Source organism: Equus przewalskii, chromosome 19 (assembly GCF_037783145.1).
Source record: "Equus przewalskii isolate Varuska chromosome 19, EquPr2, whole genome shotgun sequence".
NCBI classification, from domain to species: Eukaryota; Metazoa; Chordata; class Mammalia; order Perissodactyla; family Equidae; genus Equus; species Equus przewalskii.
In genome coordinates this window covers 25,083,008-25,105,164 of record NC_091849.1, presented here as the reverse complement: position 1 = coordinate 25,105,164, position 22,157 = coordinate 25,083,008, and the positions used below count along the sequence as shown (strand labels likewise).

The following is a 22,157-nucleotide window of genomic DNA, read 5'->3' as shown; positions in this document are numbered from 1 at the left end:
ACAATAGCATTTGTCAATGCAAGAGATGGTGATGCAGATTTGGACCATGGTGGTAACCATGAAGTTGAAGAATGTAATGTATTTGGGATTTACTTTGAGATAGGACTTGCTGATGAATTAAATGCTGCGGGAGAGGAGAACAGAAGGAAGGGTGATTTTTAGGTTTCAGCTTGAGCATCTGTGTAGATGAGAGACAAGGAGATAAGTGTTTCAATTGTGTTCCCTTTAGTGATGGGATTATGTATGCTCTGTGTGCTTGTATGCATGTGTGTGTGTGTGTGTGTATTTCTGGTTTTCTATGTTTACTACATATTACTTTTGTGGTAAGAGCTCTCTCCTGTGGTGGATAGATTCACTGCCCCCAGTTCTCCTGTTGTCAGCCATGAGTCTTTGCAGTGCCACCCTTCATTGACTGTGGGCTTGGCCATGTGACTTGCTTGGTCAATGAAATGTCAGTGAAATAGAAGCTCTAAACATGCTTGCATGGTTTGGCTTGGCTCCTTTGCTTGTCATCTGCCAGGACTGGCAGAAGTACATGTCTTGTAGCTCCTGGTCTCAGGATTAAGAGAGCCATGGTGTTGACCAGAACCCAACATACAGCCTAGAATCCAGTCTAGTCAGCCAAGCCCAGGTGAGCCCACTCAGGACCAGCTGCACTCCAGTCACCCTGCAGACCCATGAAGGAGAAAAATAAATGTAGATATAATCTTCTGAGATGTCTGATGTTTGTTCTGAGCATGATTTCAGTAGAAACCCATCTAATACACATACACTCAGTACATAGTAAATGTTAACACCATTATAATTCTTTTTTGTAATGATGGTAACTCCTTGCCACTGATTAGTTGGGGGACTATTTTGGCTAGGTCAGAGGTTCCCCATTGTGTGGATCAGAACAGCTTAATCATCTTGCTATGCATGAAAGTGGGGAAGCAACATGAGGAGGAAAGGCTCTTGCTTTCTCTACCCCAAAGGGAAAGTGTTGAAAACAGGATTAACCCCATGGCAGGATTTGGATAAAGGATAATCCTGGGGTGAGAAGACTCCCTTGCATCAGAAAACTCCCACCTGCTTCCTGTTGCCTGGAGTCTATTAAGGAAGGAGAGAGCCTTTTATTCCACAATGAGAAAGAGAAGACTTCAAGTGCATGTCAAAGTAGAGGAAATGAGTTTTTAAGGTAAATAATGATGATAATTTCTCTCTCTCTCTTTCATTCTCTTTTTATTCATCCAATGGTTTGAGCACCTATCCCTGTCTTTCAGGCACTAACTCCATGCCTTCAAGTACTCAAATGTGAAATAGATAGGGGCCTTGCCTTGCAGAAATTTGTCTTATAAGGGAGAGGGTTAAAAAGTCAGCGGCCCCTGGGCATCTGAAACTGAGAACTAAGATGATCTTGGATATCCTGAAGTCAGACTTCTCAAATTCCCTGATTTGGCTTCAGTGTATTTTTGAAAGAAACAGAAATAGGATTTGAAGGCCTGTGCTTCCTTCAGTGCCTGGAGCAGCCTTTAAAAGTGCTCTGACTCTGTCAGTTAGAAATTATCTTCCCTGCAGCTGAGACTAACATTTCTGGAGTCCACCTCTCTTTAGGCTAACAAAAGCCCCACGGAAAAAATACAAAAACAAAAACAAAACAGAAGAGATTGTCTGAAACATTTAATTGTTGTTCCCAGTGTAATTGGAAAGTGAGATTTGCTCTTGATGTGTGGTGTGAATAACAGCTTTCCCCACTGAGGCTGAAAAACCAAACTATCCACCAAAATCCTTATTTTTTCCCTCTGTAATATAGAGTTATCACTGGTAATTAGTTGTCCAGCCAGGGAATACATTTCCCAGGACACCTTGTGTCCAGGTAGGTCCGTGGACTGTTTCTCACCAATGAAATATGGATGGAAGTGAAGTGTGCCCCCTCTGGGACAAAGCCCTTAGAAAGCGTTCACTTTCTCTTCCTTCTTTCTGGCTACGTGCAGAGGACTCTGTGCTCTCAGGGATGGGGCATCAGATGAAAGGGTCATCAGATGAAAGGAGTCCCACCCGTGAAACTTGCCTACAAGCCAGGAGCAACTGCACTGATGCTTATGTGAGCAAGAACTCAATTACTGTTATGTTCAGCCCCTGACACTTTGGAAGATATTTGTTGCAGCAGCTTGCAATATGTTAAGAAATGTGTATACCTTGAACATTCTAGGATATATATAAATAGCAACAGTTCTTCAGGGAGATCATATCTCAGAAAGTTTCCTCACTTTCCCCAACTTGGTAGTCCCTCCCTAAACAGGTCTGATGAAAATGGGCTCAGTGGTATTGTATAACATACACATTGCTATCAAGATGCCTGGACCTAGAGCACATGGACTTATCAGCAAGTCTGGGGCTTTAGTGTGTGCATTATGCAGTATCTGGGGGGAAAATGTGCCGTCTGTGGCTGTGAAACTTATACAGTTTTAGGTCTTTTAGGAAAAGATAGAAAATTATGCATATTAATTAAATACAGACCCTTGGAAGAGGCTCTGAAACTCGTTTTATTTGCATCACTCATGTTCCATTTCTCGTGACCACAGAAGAAGATGGTCAGCAAGTGAGGTGGGCAGGCCAAAAAGAAAGAAGGCTGCCTACACATTTTTCTTTTCTCAGCTAAGGTGCTTGGTAGCAATACTATGAAAGCAAAGTATTTGGCAAAAGTGTGTAACCCTTGAGAGTGCTACTCCACTCAGCAAAGGAACATGGAGCCATGCAAAATGATTGAGTAGAGGGCTCCTTACCTTTCAAATGAGATCCCTAGACAGAATTTAATTTGTTTAGAACGTTAAAAAATACTGTTTTCTTGCTCCTGGAGTGTCATGGGCATGTCCTGCCCTACACATGAGGTTCTGCCCTCCACACTGCTCCTCATTTCATCTGGAGTCTCCCCTCAGAGCTCTTCTCCCTCTCTCTGCTCCCTGAATGATCTTGGCCATTTTCATGAGGCCCCCCATCTGTGGATAACCCATCTCTCTCTTAAGCCCAGGCCTGGCTCTCCATCTGTCTGATGTGTCTGTCTAAATGTCCCACAGCCACTTCAAATGCAATGTATACTGATCTGCCATCATCTCCCATTGCTCTTCCTCCTGGCTCCCCTGAACCAGCAGTAGCACTGTCATCGCTGGTCACCAAACCAAGACCTTGGAATCATTCCAGAAAACTCATTCTCTCTACCCCACCTCTATCGGGTGTCATTTCTATCCAGGGCTGCCTACATAATTTACAGGGCTCTGTGCACAGTGACAATGTCGAACCACTTGTTCAAAAAGTAGGAAAAAGTGTCTTTATATCTACTAAAATATTAAGCTTTTCCCCTTCTTCTACAGTTTTCCTTGCGAATGTGTGATGTATCATTGTAGCTTTTAGTTGGTAGTTATTACTTTTCTTAGTAAAGAAACATTAGAATTTTTAATTATTAGCCTGAATTTTACCATTCGTCTTCATATGGTGCAATGTTGGTTTTAAATTAAAAAATAAAAGCATTGGACTTGTGTGTGGCATAACTAAACTTTCATCATTTGTATTTTATAGCTTGTATATGTATTCCATTCTTACCAGAACAGTGGAAATCCTGCACAAATCTAACTCTTTCTTGGTATTTTTATTTGTCTTCTTGGTATGTGTACATTTTGCCAATATGATCTTTGGCTTATTGATGAACAAGGAACGAGTGGAAGGAAAAGGAACTATGGATTTCCTTATCTTTTCCTTACCATCTATGGCATCATTTTCAGCACAAAATTTTGGCAAGTACAGGAAAGTAGCACATGAAAGTGTATCACTGGATTGTATTCTTAGAACTCTATTGACCCTTTCTTTGCATTTGGAGCAAGGTTTGTTCAAAAGGGAAGCATGATCTCTAGGGGTTGTCAGCACCCCCATTTAGTCAGCCATTGATGTAACTGGCTTAATCTATATGCACCCAGATTTTTGCTGAGCTCCCACAAATATGGGTCCACTGGAAATCTATGCTCACAGGGCATCACAAATGCTACATGTGAATAGAGTGGCAAGGAACAGTGGACAGGCATATTGGGTGTATATCCTTTCCTCATGAACATGCTCTGTTGGTCCATTGAATTTCACTTAATAAACACAAGTTCACTGAACAGCCATATGCAGAAGAATGAAACTGACCCATCTTCTACCATACACAAAAACTAATTCAAAATGGTCTAAAGACTTGAATGTGAGAGCTGAAACCATAAAACTGCTAGATGAAAACATAGGTGGTAAGCTCCTTTTACAGCAGTCTTGGGGATAATTTTTGGATTTGACATCAAAAGCTAAGGCAACAAAAGCAAAAATCATCAAGTGGAACTACTTCAAACTGAAAAGCTTCTGTACAGCAAAGGAAACCAACAACAAAAAAAAGTCAACCTACTGAGTGGGAGAAAATATTTGAAAATCATATATTTAATGAGAGGTTACCATACAAAATGTATAAAGAACTCATGCAACTCGATAGCAAAAAAAAAAAAAAAAATTAAAAATGAGCAGAGAAACTAAATAGATGTTTTTCCAAAGAAGGCATACAGATGACCAACAGGTACATGAAAAGGTGCTCAACATCACTAATTATCAGGGAAATGCAAATGAAAACCACAGTGAGATATGGCCTCACACTTGTTAGAATGGCTGTCACCAGGAAGACACAAAGTAAGTGTTGACGATGATGTGTAGGAACAGGAACCCTTGTGCTGTGTTGATATGAATGTAAATTGATGCAGCCACTACAGAAAATAGTGTGGAGGTTCCTCAAAAAATTAAAAATAGAACCACCATATGAATCAGCAATTTTACTTCCAGGTAGTTATTCAAAGAAAATAATAACACTAATTTGAGTAGTTATATGCAGTCCCATGATCATTGTGTCATTATTTACAGTAAACAAGATATGGAAACAATATAAGTGTCTTTCAAGGGATGAATGGATAGAAAAAATGTGGTATATATACATACACACACACACACATATATATATACACCCACACACAATGAGACATTATGAAGCCATAAGTAAGAAGAAAATCTTGCCATTTACAACATGGATGGACCTCATGCTAAGTGATATAAGTCAGATAGACAAAGACAAAGACAAATACCATATAATCTCACTTATATGTGGAACCAAAAGAAAACTCATAGATACAGAGTACAGACTGATGGTTGCCAAAAGGTCGGGGGGGGGGGGTGGAGAAATGGGTGATGAGAGTCAAAAGGTACACACTTCCAGTTACAAAATAAATAAATCATGGAGATACTATGTACAGCATGCTGACTGTATTTAATAATACTTTATTGTATATTGGAAAGTTACTAAATGAGTAGATCCAAAACATTCTCATCACAACAAAAAAAAAATTTGTAACTCTGTGTAATGATGAATGTTTACTAGACTTATTGAGGTGATCATTTTGTAATATATACAAAAATTTAATAATTACTTTGTATACTTGAAATTAACATAACATTATAGACATATTATTTGTTAAATTTAAAAACTCATGAGTTCAAAGACAAAATCGTTAAGAATTTCAAGATGGCAACAGCAGAGCATTAAACCACGTGCGGAACCCTTCTGAGCTCAGGGTCCTGCGCAACTGCGCAGGTGACACCCTGTGAAGCCAGCCCTGTTTCTTTCTCTTTACTACCTCTTGTACCTGTCTCCTCCTCAGCCCCCTGGCCTCTGTCCAAGTCACTGGAATTTCTCTCCTGGACTGTTACAATAATTCCCCTACTTCCTGTTTCCTTTACCATCCTTCCTCCACCTTGTCCTGAGAGAGACCTTCATAGAGCAGATAGTTAATCTGGGCCTCTAGTGCCCTCTCCTTTTAAATCCGTCCATAAGAATAAAGTATAAAATGCTAAGCATGGTGTTCAAGGCCCTCTATGACCTGCCCCATTGGCTCTACGGTCTCATCTTCTTCACACCCTCAACTTCTGACAAGCAGTCTTTATACAAGCAAAAACTTGACTGAAGGGTAGGGTTGCAAGATTTAGCATGTAAAAATACAGGACACCCATTCAGATATGTCCTATGCAATATTTGGGACATTTTAAAAAATTATTTGTTGTTTATCTGAAATTCAACTTATTTTAACTTGTGCATTATCTGTATTAGCCACTCTCTCTCTCCTTTCTTCCAAGTCACACCTCAGAGCCATGCCCTCCTGGAAGTCTCCCTGGCCTCTCCAATCCCTCCCCTTATCACAGCACCAACACATGGCTCCTTTTTAGTATAGTTGTTGCTGTTTGACCCCAGCAAACATTGTGACCAAATAGCCTTATTTCAAGTCTAGAAAGAATTACTTTTCTCTAATTGTGACAAATTACTTAATCTCTTTCTGCCTCACTTCTTGCATCAGAAAAATGATGAGGATGGTGGCGATAAGGGAAACAGTGCCTGCTTCCAAGGGTTGTTGTGAAGACTCAGGAGTTCACACATGTGTAAACCACTTACAATGATTTCCAACAGGTAGCAAACGGTAATTATTTGCTGTTTGAGTGACTTGGCTGTGAATTCCTGGCCAGCAGGAATTGTATTTTATTGATTTCTCTCCTGGCTCCTTATACAGTCCCTGGCACACAAATGAGGCATGTTTATTGAATGAACTTGGTCTGCTTTAAACTTCAACATAGAACCTCAAGAAGGAAAATGATAAAAACTTACCTGGCCTATGGCCTTATCCAGGCTCAAGAAGGCTCTTGTTGACAGGTCTCTATCTTTCCTGGGTTCCCTGGGTGTCCTTCCTGTGGCAGCTCTCTACCATGGTCTGCTACTTCCACACACCTGCCTATTTCTAGGTGTCATTGCCTCTGTGGCTCTGCTCTCCTTCCGTCTCACTGGCAGGGTTTGCTGTATCTGCAGTGGACCTGTCCCTGCAGGCAGAGAGAGGGGCCTACTATGCATCCACCTGCGTGACCTCTCCTGGTCCAACATCTAAGCCAGGTTATTCTGCTCCTGTGAACTAACTCTGAAAAACTCCAGAGAAGGAATGTTTCATATCACTCAATGTGAGGTGTTAGAAGACAGAAGAAGTAGAAGGACAAAAGGGAGATGGGCAAGGAACTCTCTATGTGAGGTAAGTATGGGGGGAAGCCTGAGAGGGGAAAAGAAAACCATATTATCTCTTTCATGTTGCTCTTTTTTGGAAATAAATTTCAAGGCAGGGCAAAGACATGCTGTGCTTTGGCCAAGGGCCTTTGCTTCGTTGTGTGTTCTCAGCTGGCTGGAGCTTTTTCTCCTTCTCTCATGGGCTGGCTGTGGTCATCAGGGAACTACACCAGTCTGTGAACAGCTGACCTCAGTTCCCCAAGTTCAGGGAGGGTGGCCATGGTATGTCAAAGTAATGAGGGTAGGACCTCCTGCACAGTAGAAATGACTGAGAGATTAGTTTTCACAGTCAGATTGGTTCCACCCGGGCATTGCTTCTCACTAGCTGAGTACTTTGATCTAGTCATTCAACTTCTCTCAGCCTCATTTTCCTTGAAAAGTTGGGATCATAATACCTCCCTGGCAGGTTTGATGCAATGAGAAGGATAAACACAAACTCCCCCCCCCACCCCCCCACCCCCCCGGGGCTTGCTTGAGTCCTGGGGATGCACACAGCCCCTACAGTAGAGGAAGCACTGAATAACTACTGGGTGTTATTATTGGCATCTTAGAGAGAGGGCACAACAAGGATTCTGAAGTGTGATCTTTTCCCAGGAAGGAGCAAAGTGTGGGGGAATGAAGGAGAGATTCTTCTCCTGTTCTTCTATGATCTTCCTTACTTAGAAGAACTCTCTGGTTTTCATGTGAGAAGGTGATGGGAGGCTGAAGAATTCTCTATAGAAGAGCAGTTGTGTGTGTGTCTTGGGGGCCTAAAGCTGCATATACAAAACATTTCCCATGCAATTGAAGAAAATGTTGAAAGAGTAATCAAAGGGAGATAATGAAGATTTGAGAGGCATAGATGTCCTCCATAGTCCCCAAATTTGTTAAACATGTTTTCACATTACAATGATTGGGAAGGCAAGGTTGGGTATGAAGAACACTGGCAGTGAGTTGCAATAACAGTCACAAGTTTAGTCAGAGAGGTTCAGAGCTGTCACTGTGATAAGGGATGTTAAGGAAAAGAATCATTATGCCACCTCAGACCTGGGTGTTTGCTTGTTTATGTAAGTTGAGGGGACAGGGATTGGCTGGAAGACCAACAAGTATCCTATAGTCTTAGCATTCACAAACCCATAGTAGCAACAGGGTCGGATGAGAATATCTTAGAGACATGCACTGTTCTTGGAAGAACAGTCTGCAGGCTTTCTCTAAACCATCACTACAATTCAACACATTTTGTAGAGGAGCCTTAGAGTGATCAATAATATGCCCAAGATCATACAGCCAGTGAAGTTGGTAGAGCCACATGTGAATCCAGATGGTGTAACCCTGGATCTCACACACTTAATCAAAATGCTGCACCCCTAGACCAAGAGCACAATTACCACATACATCTGGGTCTGTTGGCTTTAAATGCTGCCACAGCCAGAGAGAAATTCAGATTTTGAAGGGAAGCTTGGAGAGCATTTATCCCACCAAAGTTGACTGAGGGTATTAATACTTGATTACTAAGTTGATCCATATCTTTCCTGGATTCTAACTGTTCCAAAGCTTAGTCTCAGTAGCTTCAACCATTCTACTTGCCACTAAAATTCTCTCTTAATAAGAAAGTTGCACACTCTCTGACTTCATCCCTACTTGACCTTGCTTCCTAGCAATAGTCCTTCTCATTGTCTCCCACTATCTTGCAAATCCCTGTAGGAACAAAGAAGTAAAAGGTGTTTAGCAGATCCATCGTGCATTGGGCTTTATTTTTGGTCTAGTTTTGATACAAATGAGTTTTTCTCCAGCTTGTTCTCATTCTTGGGACCCACAGCTGCATCACCTGCTCTCCCCAAGCACATGTGAGGAATTGACAACAGGTCCGCTGAGCTCAAAAGTCTCGTGCCAGCTGGTGTGAGTGCCAGATGGGCAGTGCTGTGGTGAGACTGACCAGCCCAGGTCTGTGTGGGACAATCTGTAGACTTGGCTCCTTTCCCTGAAATCATTGTTATCTTACATCACAAACATAGGGGGAAGGGGTGCACAGTCCAGAGTTCATCCCTGTCATCATCTGTTTCAGCGCTGGGGGCAGGCACAGACACATGGCATCTGGACCAGACAGGAATCTACATGGAGTCCTCAGGGGAGCCCTACCACGGGCAATACCCAGTCCCTGAACACTCTCCTGCCCTGACAGTATCCCAGTCTGAGATATGGGAGGTAGTGGAGCGTCCTGACTGAAGCCCTGGCCCAGCCCAGAGTCTGAATCACACAGTGATCCAAAGACTGTGTCAGTCAGAGGAGCAGAGAGATGTGAGTGTCTGAGAAAGGGCTGTGGGGAGACTGCCAGGCGGGTGTGGTTGAAGGAGTGAGCATGAGGTCAGAGGGCCCTAGAAGGAAGGACTCTCTCCCACTCTTCTCTACTCCTCCTACCCAACCTCTGTGCTCAGCACAGTATCTGGCTCACAGCAAATAGAAAGGAGTCTCTGCTTATAATCTCAACCCCATCCCTCTTGTCTCCTCTGCCTGCTGCCCTGCTTGGCTTCTCTGTTTCCATGTCCAAATTCCAAGGAGAAAACAGTACTCATTCATTCCACAAATATTTACTGAGTGTCCTCTGTGTTTAAGGTTGCCTGATTTTAAAAAATGAAAATACAATGTACTTTACCTGGCAGTCCTACCTATCTTCTCTTTCAGGTGCTGGGAATCCAGCAGAAGACAAAGCAGACAAAAATTTCTGCCGCTGTGAAGCTTACATTAGAGAGCAGGGAGACAGATAATAAACAAAGAGAAATATAAATTGATTATAATGTGGTAAGTGTTATGGACAAAATGCAGCAGGTCTCAGATTGTATCTATTTCCCAGACTTCTGAGGGAGAACATGACCCATCTTTAGGTTAGTCTAGAGTCTTCTCTTTACTCACACATCTCTGCCTCTTCTCCCTCTTACTGGTGGGTAGCCAGCTCCATGGAGAGGGAGTGACCCCCGAAGTGACTAATTTTCTGGCCAAAGTATGAAGGACAGTGAGGTCCCTTGTCCCCTCTCCCCAGAGGTGAGACTCAAGCACATGGAGGTACAACAGCTGTAGGTGCATCTTCTCTGGTCATGGGCTTGATAAGGACGGGAACCATCAGCACCATGGGGAGGAGGCCTGTAGCACTTGTACCAGGAGACGCCAAGTCAGAGTCCTTGAATACTCACCATTTTACATGGAGATGACTTCACTGAAGCCAATGCTGGACAGGAGACAGGTGAGGGTGCTGTTTAAAGGTGATGGAGGGTGTGCATCTGAGTAGTCCTCTCCCTTCATCTTAGGCCCTTTGCTAATGGTCTGAATTATTTCTGGAAATACATTTTTGGCTGTTTTTAAGGCTGCTTAGGTAACATTTCTTGGGAAACAGTCTGTTCATCTGTTTCATATTTTATCTAATTTTTGCTGCCTTTGTGTGAACCACCAATGCCTACTTTGTCCTCAACAGTGTAGGAGAAAGAAAGAAATAAGAAAAGCCAGGAAAAATTGTGAAAGACTTTCAAATGGTCAAAAAAGGTGAACCTATATCTTTCCATGGAATACTGGCAGTATCTAGTGGACCTCACACCAGGGATCTCTGATTCTACAGTAGTGTGTCATTGTTCCTTTTTCTAGGCTATTCTACATCTTTGTAGAGAGAGATGTTAACTTATCAAACACTGCCAGTAATACAAATGATTCCTGTCCTTGGCCATGCACATGATTTCTCTCTGACAGAGAATATAAGTTTCTGTAAATCAAATCCTCATTTGAACCACTCAACATTTTTACTGGTTTCATCATTAATGAATAAGTTAAGTAAACTCTTTGATACATGTTCTTTATAAATATTTACCTTTTTTGAAAATTATCTTTTATCAGGACATTCAGAGTTTTCACTTTGAAGCTGTTACCAGTAGGAAACAGTAAATGATACAAAACAGTATAAAATCTAGGGTTAAATTTTAAGAAGAAAGAACATTAAACACAGCAAATGAGGAAGTCCTGTGTGGGCTGCTGTGGAAGATAATGACTACCAACAAAAAACACGATGTTCAGATTCAGGAAAAATTGCCAGAAACTACTTTATTAATAAAAATTCCACTGTATTAGGAAGATAACAACACCTATTTTTCCCTGCTCCTTTAATCCTCACCACAACAAAGTTTGTCATATATTTCCAGGAAATTTGCTTCAGGGGCATGCATTGGCCCTAGACTGTTGCATTTATGTTCATTTATGACTCTGCTCCAGCTGTATGGGCAGTTTTTATTTTAGTTAATTTAACGTTTTCTGTGCGTGGGATATTTCACCGAATTTGCAACAACTCCTTGAAAAGGCTTTCTAGTCACATGGAATCCTTTTTCTGTGAAACGAACAAAGGATTCACACTCATTTTTTTCAATTCAATGATATTTATCAGACACTTACAAAATGACTAGCATGCCCTGGGTGCAGAGCAAAGTTCACAAGAAACAATGCATAAAAGCTCCTCTAGATGGTCAGGTTCTCTTCTCACAGTTTTCTCATTGATCTGGCAGTGTCAATAACACAGGTAACATTATTGAGCTCTCCATTTTATAGATGGGAAATCAAGACACAGAGACACTAGATGGCTTGACTGTAACCACATGTAGAGTAAGCAGCTGAGACGGGACTAGTACTCAGGGCTTCTCATTCCTACCATCATCCTTTCTCTACCAAAAATATACTTCACTCCAGAATTGTACTTGAAGGGCTTCCAGGTTGAACGTGATTCTCAGTGGAAGGCTCCTCTTCTTATGATTTGAGAAAAAGGGAACAATGTTCACCTATTCCTTCAGAACTCAGTTTCAGCAATATATTTCAGGTATGATTAGTGCTTTCCTGATTTAAGTCGCAGGGACTTTTTTTGGTTTTTGTTTTGTTTTGTTTTTTCACAGTGACTCAAGATTTCTTGGTTGCCCAGCCATCCAGTGAGAGAGAATGGGGGAAGGCTGGAGTCACTATCCTAGCCAGGCCTTTTCCTGACATTGATTTGGACGAGGAACCTTGGATAGTCCTTGAGGCACACTCTGTGCACCCCAGCACCCTACTGTCTTTGGCCCTTTCCTACTTTTCTCTTTAGGAATAATGCTCAGGCACACTCTTCCTGAAGGAGTTTCCTTAGGCAGCAGCACAGACTTCACTCTTGCTTCTTTTGGTACTTTTCCTGATGGGTGCACTGGGTTTCATCTGGAAACTTTGCCAGCAGAAAGAGTGAGAATGCCAGACCAAAGGAAAAGCAATCACAAGACTGAGGTAGTGAGGTCCAAAGAAGACTTGGAAGAGGGGGTTGGACAGAGGGAAAGGGAGAGGACAAAGATGAAGAGGATCAGGGGATTCATTTTTTGTAAATTTTACTGAGGTCATAATAGTTTATAACATTGTGAGATTTCAGTTGTACATTATTATTTGTCAGTCATCATGTATATGTGCCCCTTTATCCCTTGTGCCCACTCGCCAAGCCCCTGTCACTCTGGTAACCACTAATCTGTTCTCATTGTCATTGCATTTATTTATCTTCCACATATGAGTGAAATCATGTGGTGTTTTTCTTTCTCTGTCTGGCTTATTTCACTTAATGTAATACCCTCAAGGTCCATCCATGTTGCTGCAAATGTGATGATATTGTCTTTTTTATGGCTGAATAGCATTCCATTATATAGATATACCACATCTTCTTTATCCATTCATCAGTTGATGTGCAGTTGGGTTGCTTCCACGTCTTGGCTATTGTGAATAATACTACAGTGAACACAGGGGTGTATAAGTCTCTTTGAATTGTTGATTTCAAGTTCTTTGGATAAATACCCAGCAGTGGGATAGCTAGGTCTTATGGTATTTCTATGTTTAATTTTTTGAGAAATCTCCATACTGTTTTCCATTGTGGCCACACCAGTTTTCATTCCCACTAGCAGTGTATGAGCGTTTGCTTTTCTCCACATCCTCTCCAACATTTTTTCTTTTGAGGAAGATTAGCCCTGAGCCAACATACATCACCAATCTTCCTCTTTTTGCTGAAGAAGATTAGCCCTGAGCTAACATCTGTGCTCATCTTCATCTACTTTGTATGTGGGGCGCCTGTCACAGCATGGCTCAGTAAGCAATGCATAGGTCTGCACCAGGGATCCGAACCAGCGAACCCTGGGCTGCCAAAGCAGAGCATGTGAACTTAACCACTACGCTACCAGGCTGGCCCCAACATTTGTTATTTTTTATATTGTTAATTATAGCCATTTTAACAAGTGTAAGGTGATAGCTCATTGTAGTTTTGATTTGCAGTTCCCTAATGATCAGTGATGTTGAACATCTTTTCATGTGTCTGTTGGCCATCTGTATTTCTTCTTCGGAAAAATATCTTTTATATCCTCTGCCCATTTTTTGATCAGGCTGTTTGGTTTTTGTCATTAAATTGCATGAGCTCTTTATAAATTTTGGAGATTAATGCCTTTTCAGAGAGACGATTTGTGAATATTTTCTCCTAGTTGATGGGTTGTCTTTTCCTTTTTTTCCTGGTTTCCTTTGCCTCACAGAAGCTCTTCAGTTTGATGTAGTCTGTTAATTTTTTCTTTTGTTTCTCATACTTGTGTAGACATGATGCTCAAAAAGATTCTTCTAAGACCAGTGTCCAAGAGTGTACTGCCTATATTTTCTTCCAGGAATTTTATGGTTTCAGATCTTATCTTAAAGTCTTTAAATAATTTTGAGTTAATTTTTGTGTATGGCTAAAGATAATGATCTACTTTCATTCTTTTACATATGGTTGTTCAGTTTTCCCAACACAATTCAATGAAGAAATTTTCCTTTCTTTATTGTATGTTCTTGGCTCCTTTGTCAAATATTAGCTGTCTGTAGGTGTGTGGTTTTATTCTGGACGTTCAATACTGTTCCATTGATCTGTATGTCTGTTTTTGTTCCAGTACCATGCTGTTCTGATTGCTATAGCTTTGTAGTATATTTTGAAGTCAGGGATTGTGATGCTTCCAGTTTTTTTCTTTTTTCTCAGGATTGCTTTAGCTGCTCTGGGTCTTTTTTTGACCCATATGAACTTTAGGATTCTTTGTTCTGTTTCCGTGAAGATTGTCAATGGGATTCCGATTGAGATTGCATTGAATCTGTAGATTGCTTTAGGTGATATGGACATTTTGACTATTTTTATTCTTCCAATCCATGTGCATGAGATAACATTCCATTTCTTTATGTTATTATGAATTTTTTTCAATAATGTCTTATAGTTTTGATTGTAAGGTTTTTCACCTCCTTGTTTAAATTTATCCCTAGATATTATATTCTTTTTGTTGCAATTGTATTCTTGAGTTCTCTTCCTGTTAGTTCATTATAAAAGTATAGAAATGCAACTGGTTTTTGTAAGTTGATTTTGTCCCTGCAACTTTGCTGTAGTTGTTGATTATTTCTAATAGTTTTCTGACGGATTCTGTAGGGTTTCTATATATAAAATCATGTCATCTGGGGGCCACCCCCATGAACAAGTGGTTAAGTTCACACACTCCACTTCTGTGGCCTGGGGCTCACCAGTTTGGATCCTTGCCGCAGACTTACACACTTCTCATCAGGCTGTGCTGTGGTGGTATCCCACACAGAAGAACTAGAATAACCTACAATTTAGGGTACACAGCTATGTACTGGGGCTTTGAGAAGAAAAAAAAAGGAAAGATTGGCAACAGATGTTAGCTCAGGGCCAATCTTCCTCACCAAAAAAATCATACATAAAAGAAATAATAGCCCTGAAGTTAAAAAAAAATAAAATAAAATCATGTCATCTGAAAAAAGTAAGAGTTTCACTTCTTCCTTGCCAATTTGGATACCATTTATTTGTTTATCTCTCCTAATTGTTCTGGCCAACACTTCCAGGACTTTGTTGAATAGGAGTGGCAAAAGTGGGGCACACTTCTCTCATGCCTGTTCTCAGAGGGATGGCTTTCAGTTTTTCCCCATTGAGTATGATGTTGTCTGTGAGTTTGTCATATACGGTCTTTATTATGTTGACGTACTTTCCTTCTACACCCATTTTATTCAGAGTTTTTATCACACATGGATGTTGGATCTTGTCAAATGTTTTCTCTGCATCTATTGAGATGATCACCTGGTTTTTATTCCTCATTTTGTTAACTTGGTTCACCACATTGTTTGATTTGATGATGTTGAACCATCCCTGCATCCCTTGTATAAATCCCACTTGATCAGGTTGCATGATCCTCTTAATGCATTGTTGTATTTGATTTGCTAGTATTTTGTTGAGGATTTTCACATCTATATTTGTCAGCCATATTGGACTGCAATTTTCCTTCTTTGTGTTTTCCTTTTCTGGCTTTGGTATCAGGGTGATGTTGGCCTCATAGAATGAATTAGGATGTGTTCCATCTTCTTCAATTTTTTGGAAGAGTTTGACAAGGATAGGTATTAAATCTTCTTTGAATGTTTGGTAGAATTCTCTGGAGAAGACATCTGGTCCTGGCCTTTTGATTTTTGGGAGGTTTTTGATTACTGTTTCAATCTCTTTATTTGTGATTGGTCTATTCAGATTCTCTATTTCTTCTTGATTCTATTTTGGGAGGTTATATGAGTCTAAGAATTTATCTATTTCTACCACTAGCCCCTAAATTCTGGCTCCAGCCCAACACACTTTATCAGCCCAATGTCCACAGGACATCTCCCTTTAGAGTCCTTGAAGGCATCTCACAGTCCCTGAATCCAAAACTAAATCCCCGCCAACCCTGTCCTCCTTCTTTATCTGAGTGAATAACACCATCTAAAAGTCATTTTCAACTCCTCTCACTCTCCCTCCTCTGCCACACCTGACTAACATCCAAGTCCTACTATTTGCACTTCCTTTAAAGTAGTCCAGCTTAGTGCTTCGAGCATAGATTCTGGGGCCAGACTGCCTGGACTCAGGTCCCAGCTCAGCCAATAACCACTTGTGTAACCTTGGGTGGGTTATTTAACCTCTCTAGACATAAGCATCCTCATATATAAAATGTGGGAAATAAGAGTATCTACCTCTTAGTGTTGTTAATACATGTAAAGCCCTAAGCACAATGCCAAGCTCATAGTAGGTTCTATATAAGTATTAGCTATTACTAACAGTAGTAATCAAATGCACTCCTTTCTTTTATGACCCTAAGGCCAGTGCCTTTCTTCAAGCCCTCATCATTTCTTGCCTGGAGTATTACAGCAGCTTCTACCTGGTCTCCCCACCTTCTACCTTCTGGCTCTCCAATACGGATGGGCTACATTGTGCAATCCCAGGAGGCATCATTCCAGAGAATACAATGAAAATGACAACCTTGCTTCCCATCTGCCCTTACACCTGGTCGACTGTGAATTTCAATGTGTACATTTCTCATGCCAAACTTTTCAGAGGTTCCCCTTCACTTTCAGACAAAACTCCAACCTCACAGCAGGCATCTGATGCTGCTGTCTCCTGGGGAGGTAGATTTGAGAGTCATCAGTGCAGAAGTCTTGAATAAACCTTTCAAAATGGAGGACAATGACATTCATGGAGGGTTAACATGCTCAGGTATTGTCTAAGTCCTCCTCAGTTGACCTAAGAAGCAAGTGTTAGTTTTAGCCCACCCTATAGATAAAGAATCCTGGAAACTGAGTAATTCATTAACTGGCTTTGGGTTTCAAGGCTAATGAGTCGTGGATAACAACACATGGAGATAGAAAAACCATGGGCTAGTGGACAATAAGCCACAGTGCTTGGAACACCTGAGCAGCTCCCCAGGTAAATCTATAAAAAAAATTTATGTTCCTGGGAGTTCTTAATGGCAGCAAGAGGTGACATATTAATTATGTGAAATAAATGCTTCTTGCTGAGTCTAACTAAATCAAAGAGACAGATTTCCAGGCAGTTTGCCACACTTCTTGCATGGAGGATAATGTATTAGGTCTTGGAAAAGAAGAAGAAGAAGATGGGGTCAAGTTCCTGACCAGGGGAGTGGATGGGCAACAATCACTGTGAAGAGAAGTGTGATTGCAGCATAGTTCTGTCCTAGGTCCTCGACTGTGTCCCATGTAATGGCAGCCCTCACATTAGTTTGCACATGCTAGTAGCTTTCAGATTCTGAAGCACAAAGCCATCTAATTTAGGAAACAAGAAGAGATGAGTGAAGAGATTTTGGTAGAGTCCAAGCCCATGCTTAGGGATGAAGAAGGGGAAATAGAAGAGTCCCTTCCCTCTGACTTCCCTCTCCCTGGACACTATCCTTGTGAGGAACATGATGAGAGGCAGCCAGACAAGGACTGGAGATGAGTGAAGAGGGCACCAAAGAGGGGAAAGGAAGGCAGACAGGGCACAGAAAAGGCCAAGAAATGTCTGGCTCTAGCCAGGGACCACTCACCTCTCTTTTTTCCATTGCAGAGTGGAGAAAAGCCCAGTACTATGCTGGTGAGTGGCCATCTCATTTCTATGGTCTCAGGCTCAGAAGTCCATAGGAAAAGATCCTAGTGTTCTTTCTCCATCTTCCAGCTCCACATAGTGGCCTGTCTGCACGGCTATGGATGGAGACCCAGGGAGGTTCCATGCAGCACGTGAGCAAGTTCTGCCTCATCCCAGTTTAGTACTTGCACATTTTTCTTTCCAGCTTTAGATCTTCTTCTTCTTCTTCTTATTTTTTTTCATAAAGCTCTCCTGCCCATTTCCTTTCTTGGGTTTTTCTACTTCTCAACATTTCAGCACCACAGGCCAGAGTATACAACTAGAAAGCCTACATTCAAATGACATTCAATCTCAAGTGGGTTATGTGCATCTTAGAGGAGACCTGGCAACTCCTGACACCTACATGACTCTCTCCTCAGAGCAGAGGGACCACTTCATAATTGGTTCCCTCGTGGAGAACCCTAGAAAGGAGGAATAAGTAAAATGTTATAAATTGTCTTTTTATTTATTTATTTGTATTTATTTTTCCTTCTTCTCCCCAAAGCCCCCCCAGTACATAACTGCATATTCTACTTGTAGGTCCTTCTGGTTGTGCTATATGTGATGCCACCTCAGCATGGTTTGATGAGCAGTGCCATATCCACGCCCAGCATCTGGGCCACCAAAGTGGAGTATGTGAACTTAACCACTGGGACATGGGTGCAGCCCCTAAATTGTCTTTTTAAGTAGCTAACATTCATTGAGCATCTACTACCATGCACCAGGCACAGGTCTGAGAGCTTTATGTACATTCTTCCATTTATTGATCTTCACAATAGCCCTAAGAGGTAGGTGCTATTATTATGTCCATTTACAATGGAGGAAATTAGTCCACAAAGAGAGTAAAGACCTTGCACCAAATTATGCATCCAGGAGGTGGTGACACTAGGACACAAACCCAGGGAATCTGGTCCCGCACTCCCCTGCTCATATGGTGTAGAGTTCGAATAGATCTACTCTGATCCCTTATCCTTAACATGAAGAAGACCTAATAATTTCAATTCACTTGTTCAAGGTCACCATGCTGATTAATTCTGACTCAGGAGATGTTGACTTTCCTTCCTAGCCTACCTCCCAAGTATGGGTGTTCCCCAGGGGTCCCTGGGTCTACGTGTCCCTACACAAGCGCCTTGGGAAACCTGCATGTGGAGCAGTCCCACATTCATATCTTGATTTCTTTCCCAAGCTCCGCTTACACCAGCCAGCACTCTAGAATTTGTCTATCTGGATTGTCTCATGGCAACACAGACCAAGTTAAATTCAACATTCTCCCAATCCCTTTAATACATTCTTACTCTTTTTCCTTCTCTGGTATTTGTAATAATATCACCATTATCTACTCAACCTTCCAAGCAAGAACTTCAATCATCCAGGACTCCTCTTTCTTAATCATCCCATTGTAATAATCTAGCCAATCTTGTCAGTTCTTTCTTCTAAGTGGCGCTCAACTCCATCTTCTACTCTCCGTGCACTGCTCTGCTTCAGATAATCCTTTGCAATGTGTTGTTTTTCTCTTGTTGTGGCCTCATTTATGCCATATATATTTCCAAAGTGCTTTTCTTATGATAGGCTTAAAGAAAACTAACCACATGCAGGAATAGAGAATGAAAGAGGAGGATTAATAGAGGAGGGAGAGCAGTGAACATCCTTCGAAGGAGATGATATGTAAGACAAGACATAATAGATAGGAAGAAATCAAAATATTAAAACCCAGGACTTCCACTATTCCAGACAGAGTGGAGGTCAGATACAAAGATCTCAATGTGGGAAAGATCCCGAGTGTTTGAGAAACTAAAAGGAGGCCCATATGCTTGGACTGGGAAGTGTAAGTGGAACTAGAGATGACAGGATTTGTGGCGCAAGAGAGAAGCTGAATTACATCGTGAAACATGTTCCCAACCAGGATGATGTCTTTGGATTTAAGTGTGATGGGAAATCATTGTGGACTTCTGAGCTGAGGTGTGACGTCACCTGACTTATGTTTTTGAAGATCACTTCAGCTGCTGCTGTGTTGAAAATAGACTATAGAGAGACAAGATTGGAGGCAAGGAAGTCAGTTAGGATGCTACAGCAGGAATCCAAGCAAGATATCATGATGACTTTTATGGAGACAGTGAAAATTGGTTGTTGGAGTTGTGATGTTTTGGAAAAATAATTAAAGAGACTTGCTGATAGGTCCATTTGGTAGGTCCTGCTTCAGTTTTTGGCTCAAACAACTGGGTGATATGATTGGGAATTTCTAAGAGGAAATTAAAAGTTCTCTCTCTCTCTTTTTTCTTTTCTTTTTTTTTTGGTGAGGAAGATTGGCCCTGACCTAATATCTGTTGCCAATCTTCCTCTTTTTTGCTTGAGGAAGATTGTTGTTGAGCTAACATCTGTGGGAATCTTCCTTTATTTTATGTGGGATGCCACCACAGCATGCCTTGACCAGCAGGGCTTTGTCTGCACCTGGGATCAGAAACAGTGAACCCCAGGCGGCTAAAGCAGAGCACGCGAACTTAACCAGTATACCACTGGACAGGCCCTTAAAGTGCTCTTTTGGACTGAAGTCGAGTAGGCAATTGGATGTATGAGTCTAGAGTGCCTGGAAAATGCTGGAGGTGGAGACTTGGGAGTTACGTGTGCACATGAGGTTTTAAAATCCTGGGATTGAATTAGATTCCTTAGGGAGAGTGTTCAGAGAGAAAAGAACAGAAGTTCAAACTGCATTCAGAGGTTGGGAAAAGGAAGAACCTGCAAAGGAGGCTGAGAAAAAGTAACCAGTGGAATAAGAACAAAATCCCAGGAGGGTATGTGTCCCAGAAAGAAAATATATCAAGAAGGAGGAAATGTTTATGTCAAATGTGGCTGAGATTTTGAATAAGGTTGGAACTGAAAAATGATGATTGGATTTGACAAAAGGAAGGTGAGTGCTGAATTTGATGAAAAACAGATGAAGAATCAGAGATATAATGAGAGTTAGACTGGTTTTACTGCTTGAATAGGCAGGAAAGACTTGATGCAGCAAAGAGGGGTTTGAGTCTCTGATGTGGGCTCCAGATGAATTACCAGAGAGATTGTTTGACCTTTGGAAAGTGACATACATAAGTTTACTTAAAAGGAAGGGGATCAATTTTAAAGCATCCTCTGAAACAAAAGGATAGAAAACTAAAGATAGATTTCAGGGCTTTTATAAGGAAGAACTGATAGGAGTTTATAAGCTTTCTCTTTGAAGTGATATTATTTGCTTCTTTCTCCAAAGATTGAGTTCCTTGACTAGGCAGAAACTGTGTGCTACCATCCATGAGTGCTCAGTATCCAGCACATAGGAAAATTGTTCATAGAAACAACCTGTAAAGGGAGGTGACTTTGGGTCATGGCTTGTGTTGGTCAGGGTAGGCTAACTGTTGTAACAAACAAACCCAACATCTCATTAGGTAAATGTAACAAAGTGTATTTCTCTACCTCCTCAGAGTTCAGGACAGATCATATGGATAGTGAGAGCCCTACTCCACACAGATTTTCTAGGACCTCACTCTAGTCTACAATCAGACAGTAGATGGGGAAAAAGGGATGGAAATATTTTGCAGAAGATTTCTCATGGGTCAGGCCTAGAAGGAGCCAACTCTTCTCCTGGGTGCCCAAGGGAGGCTGGAAATGTCATCTAGTTGAGTCCTCATGAGGAAAAGGAACCAGTGTTTGGTGAAAACATAACAGTTTCCCTCTTATGACTCTTCTAAGCTATGAGATTCTGGGATAGTCTGTTAAAGATGGGTATTATCAGATCACAGATTTTGCACATTGAGTGGAAAGCTCTAGCCAAGTAGACCTCACCTGCTGCCCTGGGGCTTCCAGTTGGCAGAGAAGGATGGCTACTGGCTCTCCACAGGACCTTCCGCATTCCTTCACTCTACAAACATTATCAAGCACCACTTGGGAGTCAGGGACTGACAGTACTAGACAGTGAGAATGCAGTGATGAACACACATGGTCTCTACTTTCTCAGGTCCTAGTCTAGTAGAGGAGAGAATATGAAACTAATAATATCAGTGCAGTGACACATGAGGGATTGGTACAAAATGCTGCGGGAGAGGAGAGGATGGGCTTGGAAGGGGGGATTCCTAATCAGACACCCCTTTTCCCGGGGCCCTGGGACCTCCAGATCTCAGGAATCTGGATTATCTCCTCCTTGTAAAAGTTTCTGAGCTCTCCCAGCAGCTCTTTGAAACTTGTTCTTGAGGACAATTGAAGACATGCTTATCACTAGAACAGTTCTGAGGAGGAAGGAAGGGCACTTCATGGCTTAGGGTCAGCTTCTTTTCCACACTTTCCCAGTCACTGAGGGCCCTGGGATGCCAGAGTTGACCTGGCTCTCTCTTGTCTCTCGCTTTTTCTGCAGCTGATGTGACTCTGGATCCTGACACTGCCTACTTTAAACTCTTTCTATCTGAAGATTCCCAAAGTGTGAGGTGGAAAAATACACAGCCAGACCTCCTGAAAAACCTAGAAGGTTTTTTCTTGGCCCTTGTGTGCTGGGCTATGAGTCCTTCTCTTCAGGGAGACATTACTGGGAGGTAGAAATTGGTAACAGAACTCACT

At 41.6% G+C, this 22,157-nt stretch overlaps 1 protein-coding gene and 1 pseudogene across 2 annotated transcripts in view; both read right to left on the bottom strand.

Moving 5' to 3' along the window:
* The window catches only part of LOC103541911 (butyrophilin subfamily 3 member A2-like), a 264,550-nt gene that overhangs the window by 144,056 nt on the left and 98,337 nt on the right, over positions 1-22,157 (bottom strand). The gene's annotated exons all lie outside the window — the stretch shown is intronic.
* Positions 1-22,157, bottom strand: part of LOC139077402 (butyrophilin subfamily 3 member A2-like) — a 187,370-nt pseudogene that overhangs the window by 94,486 nt on the left and 70,727 nt on the right.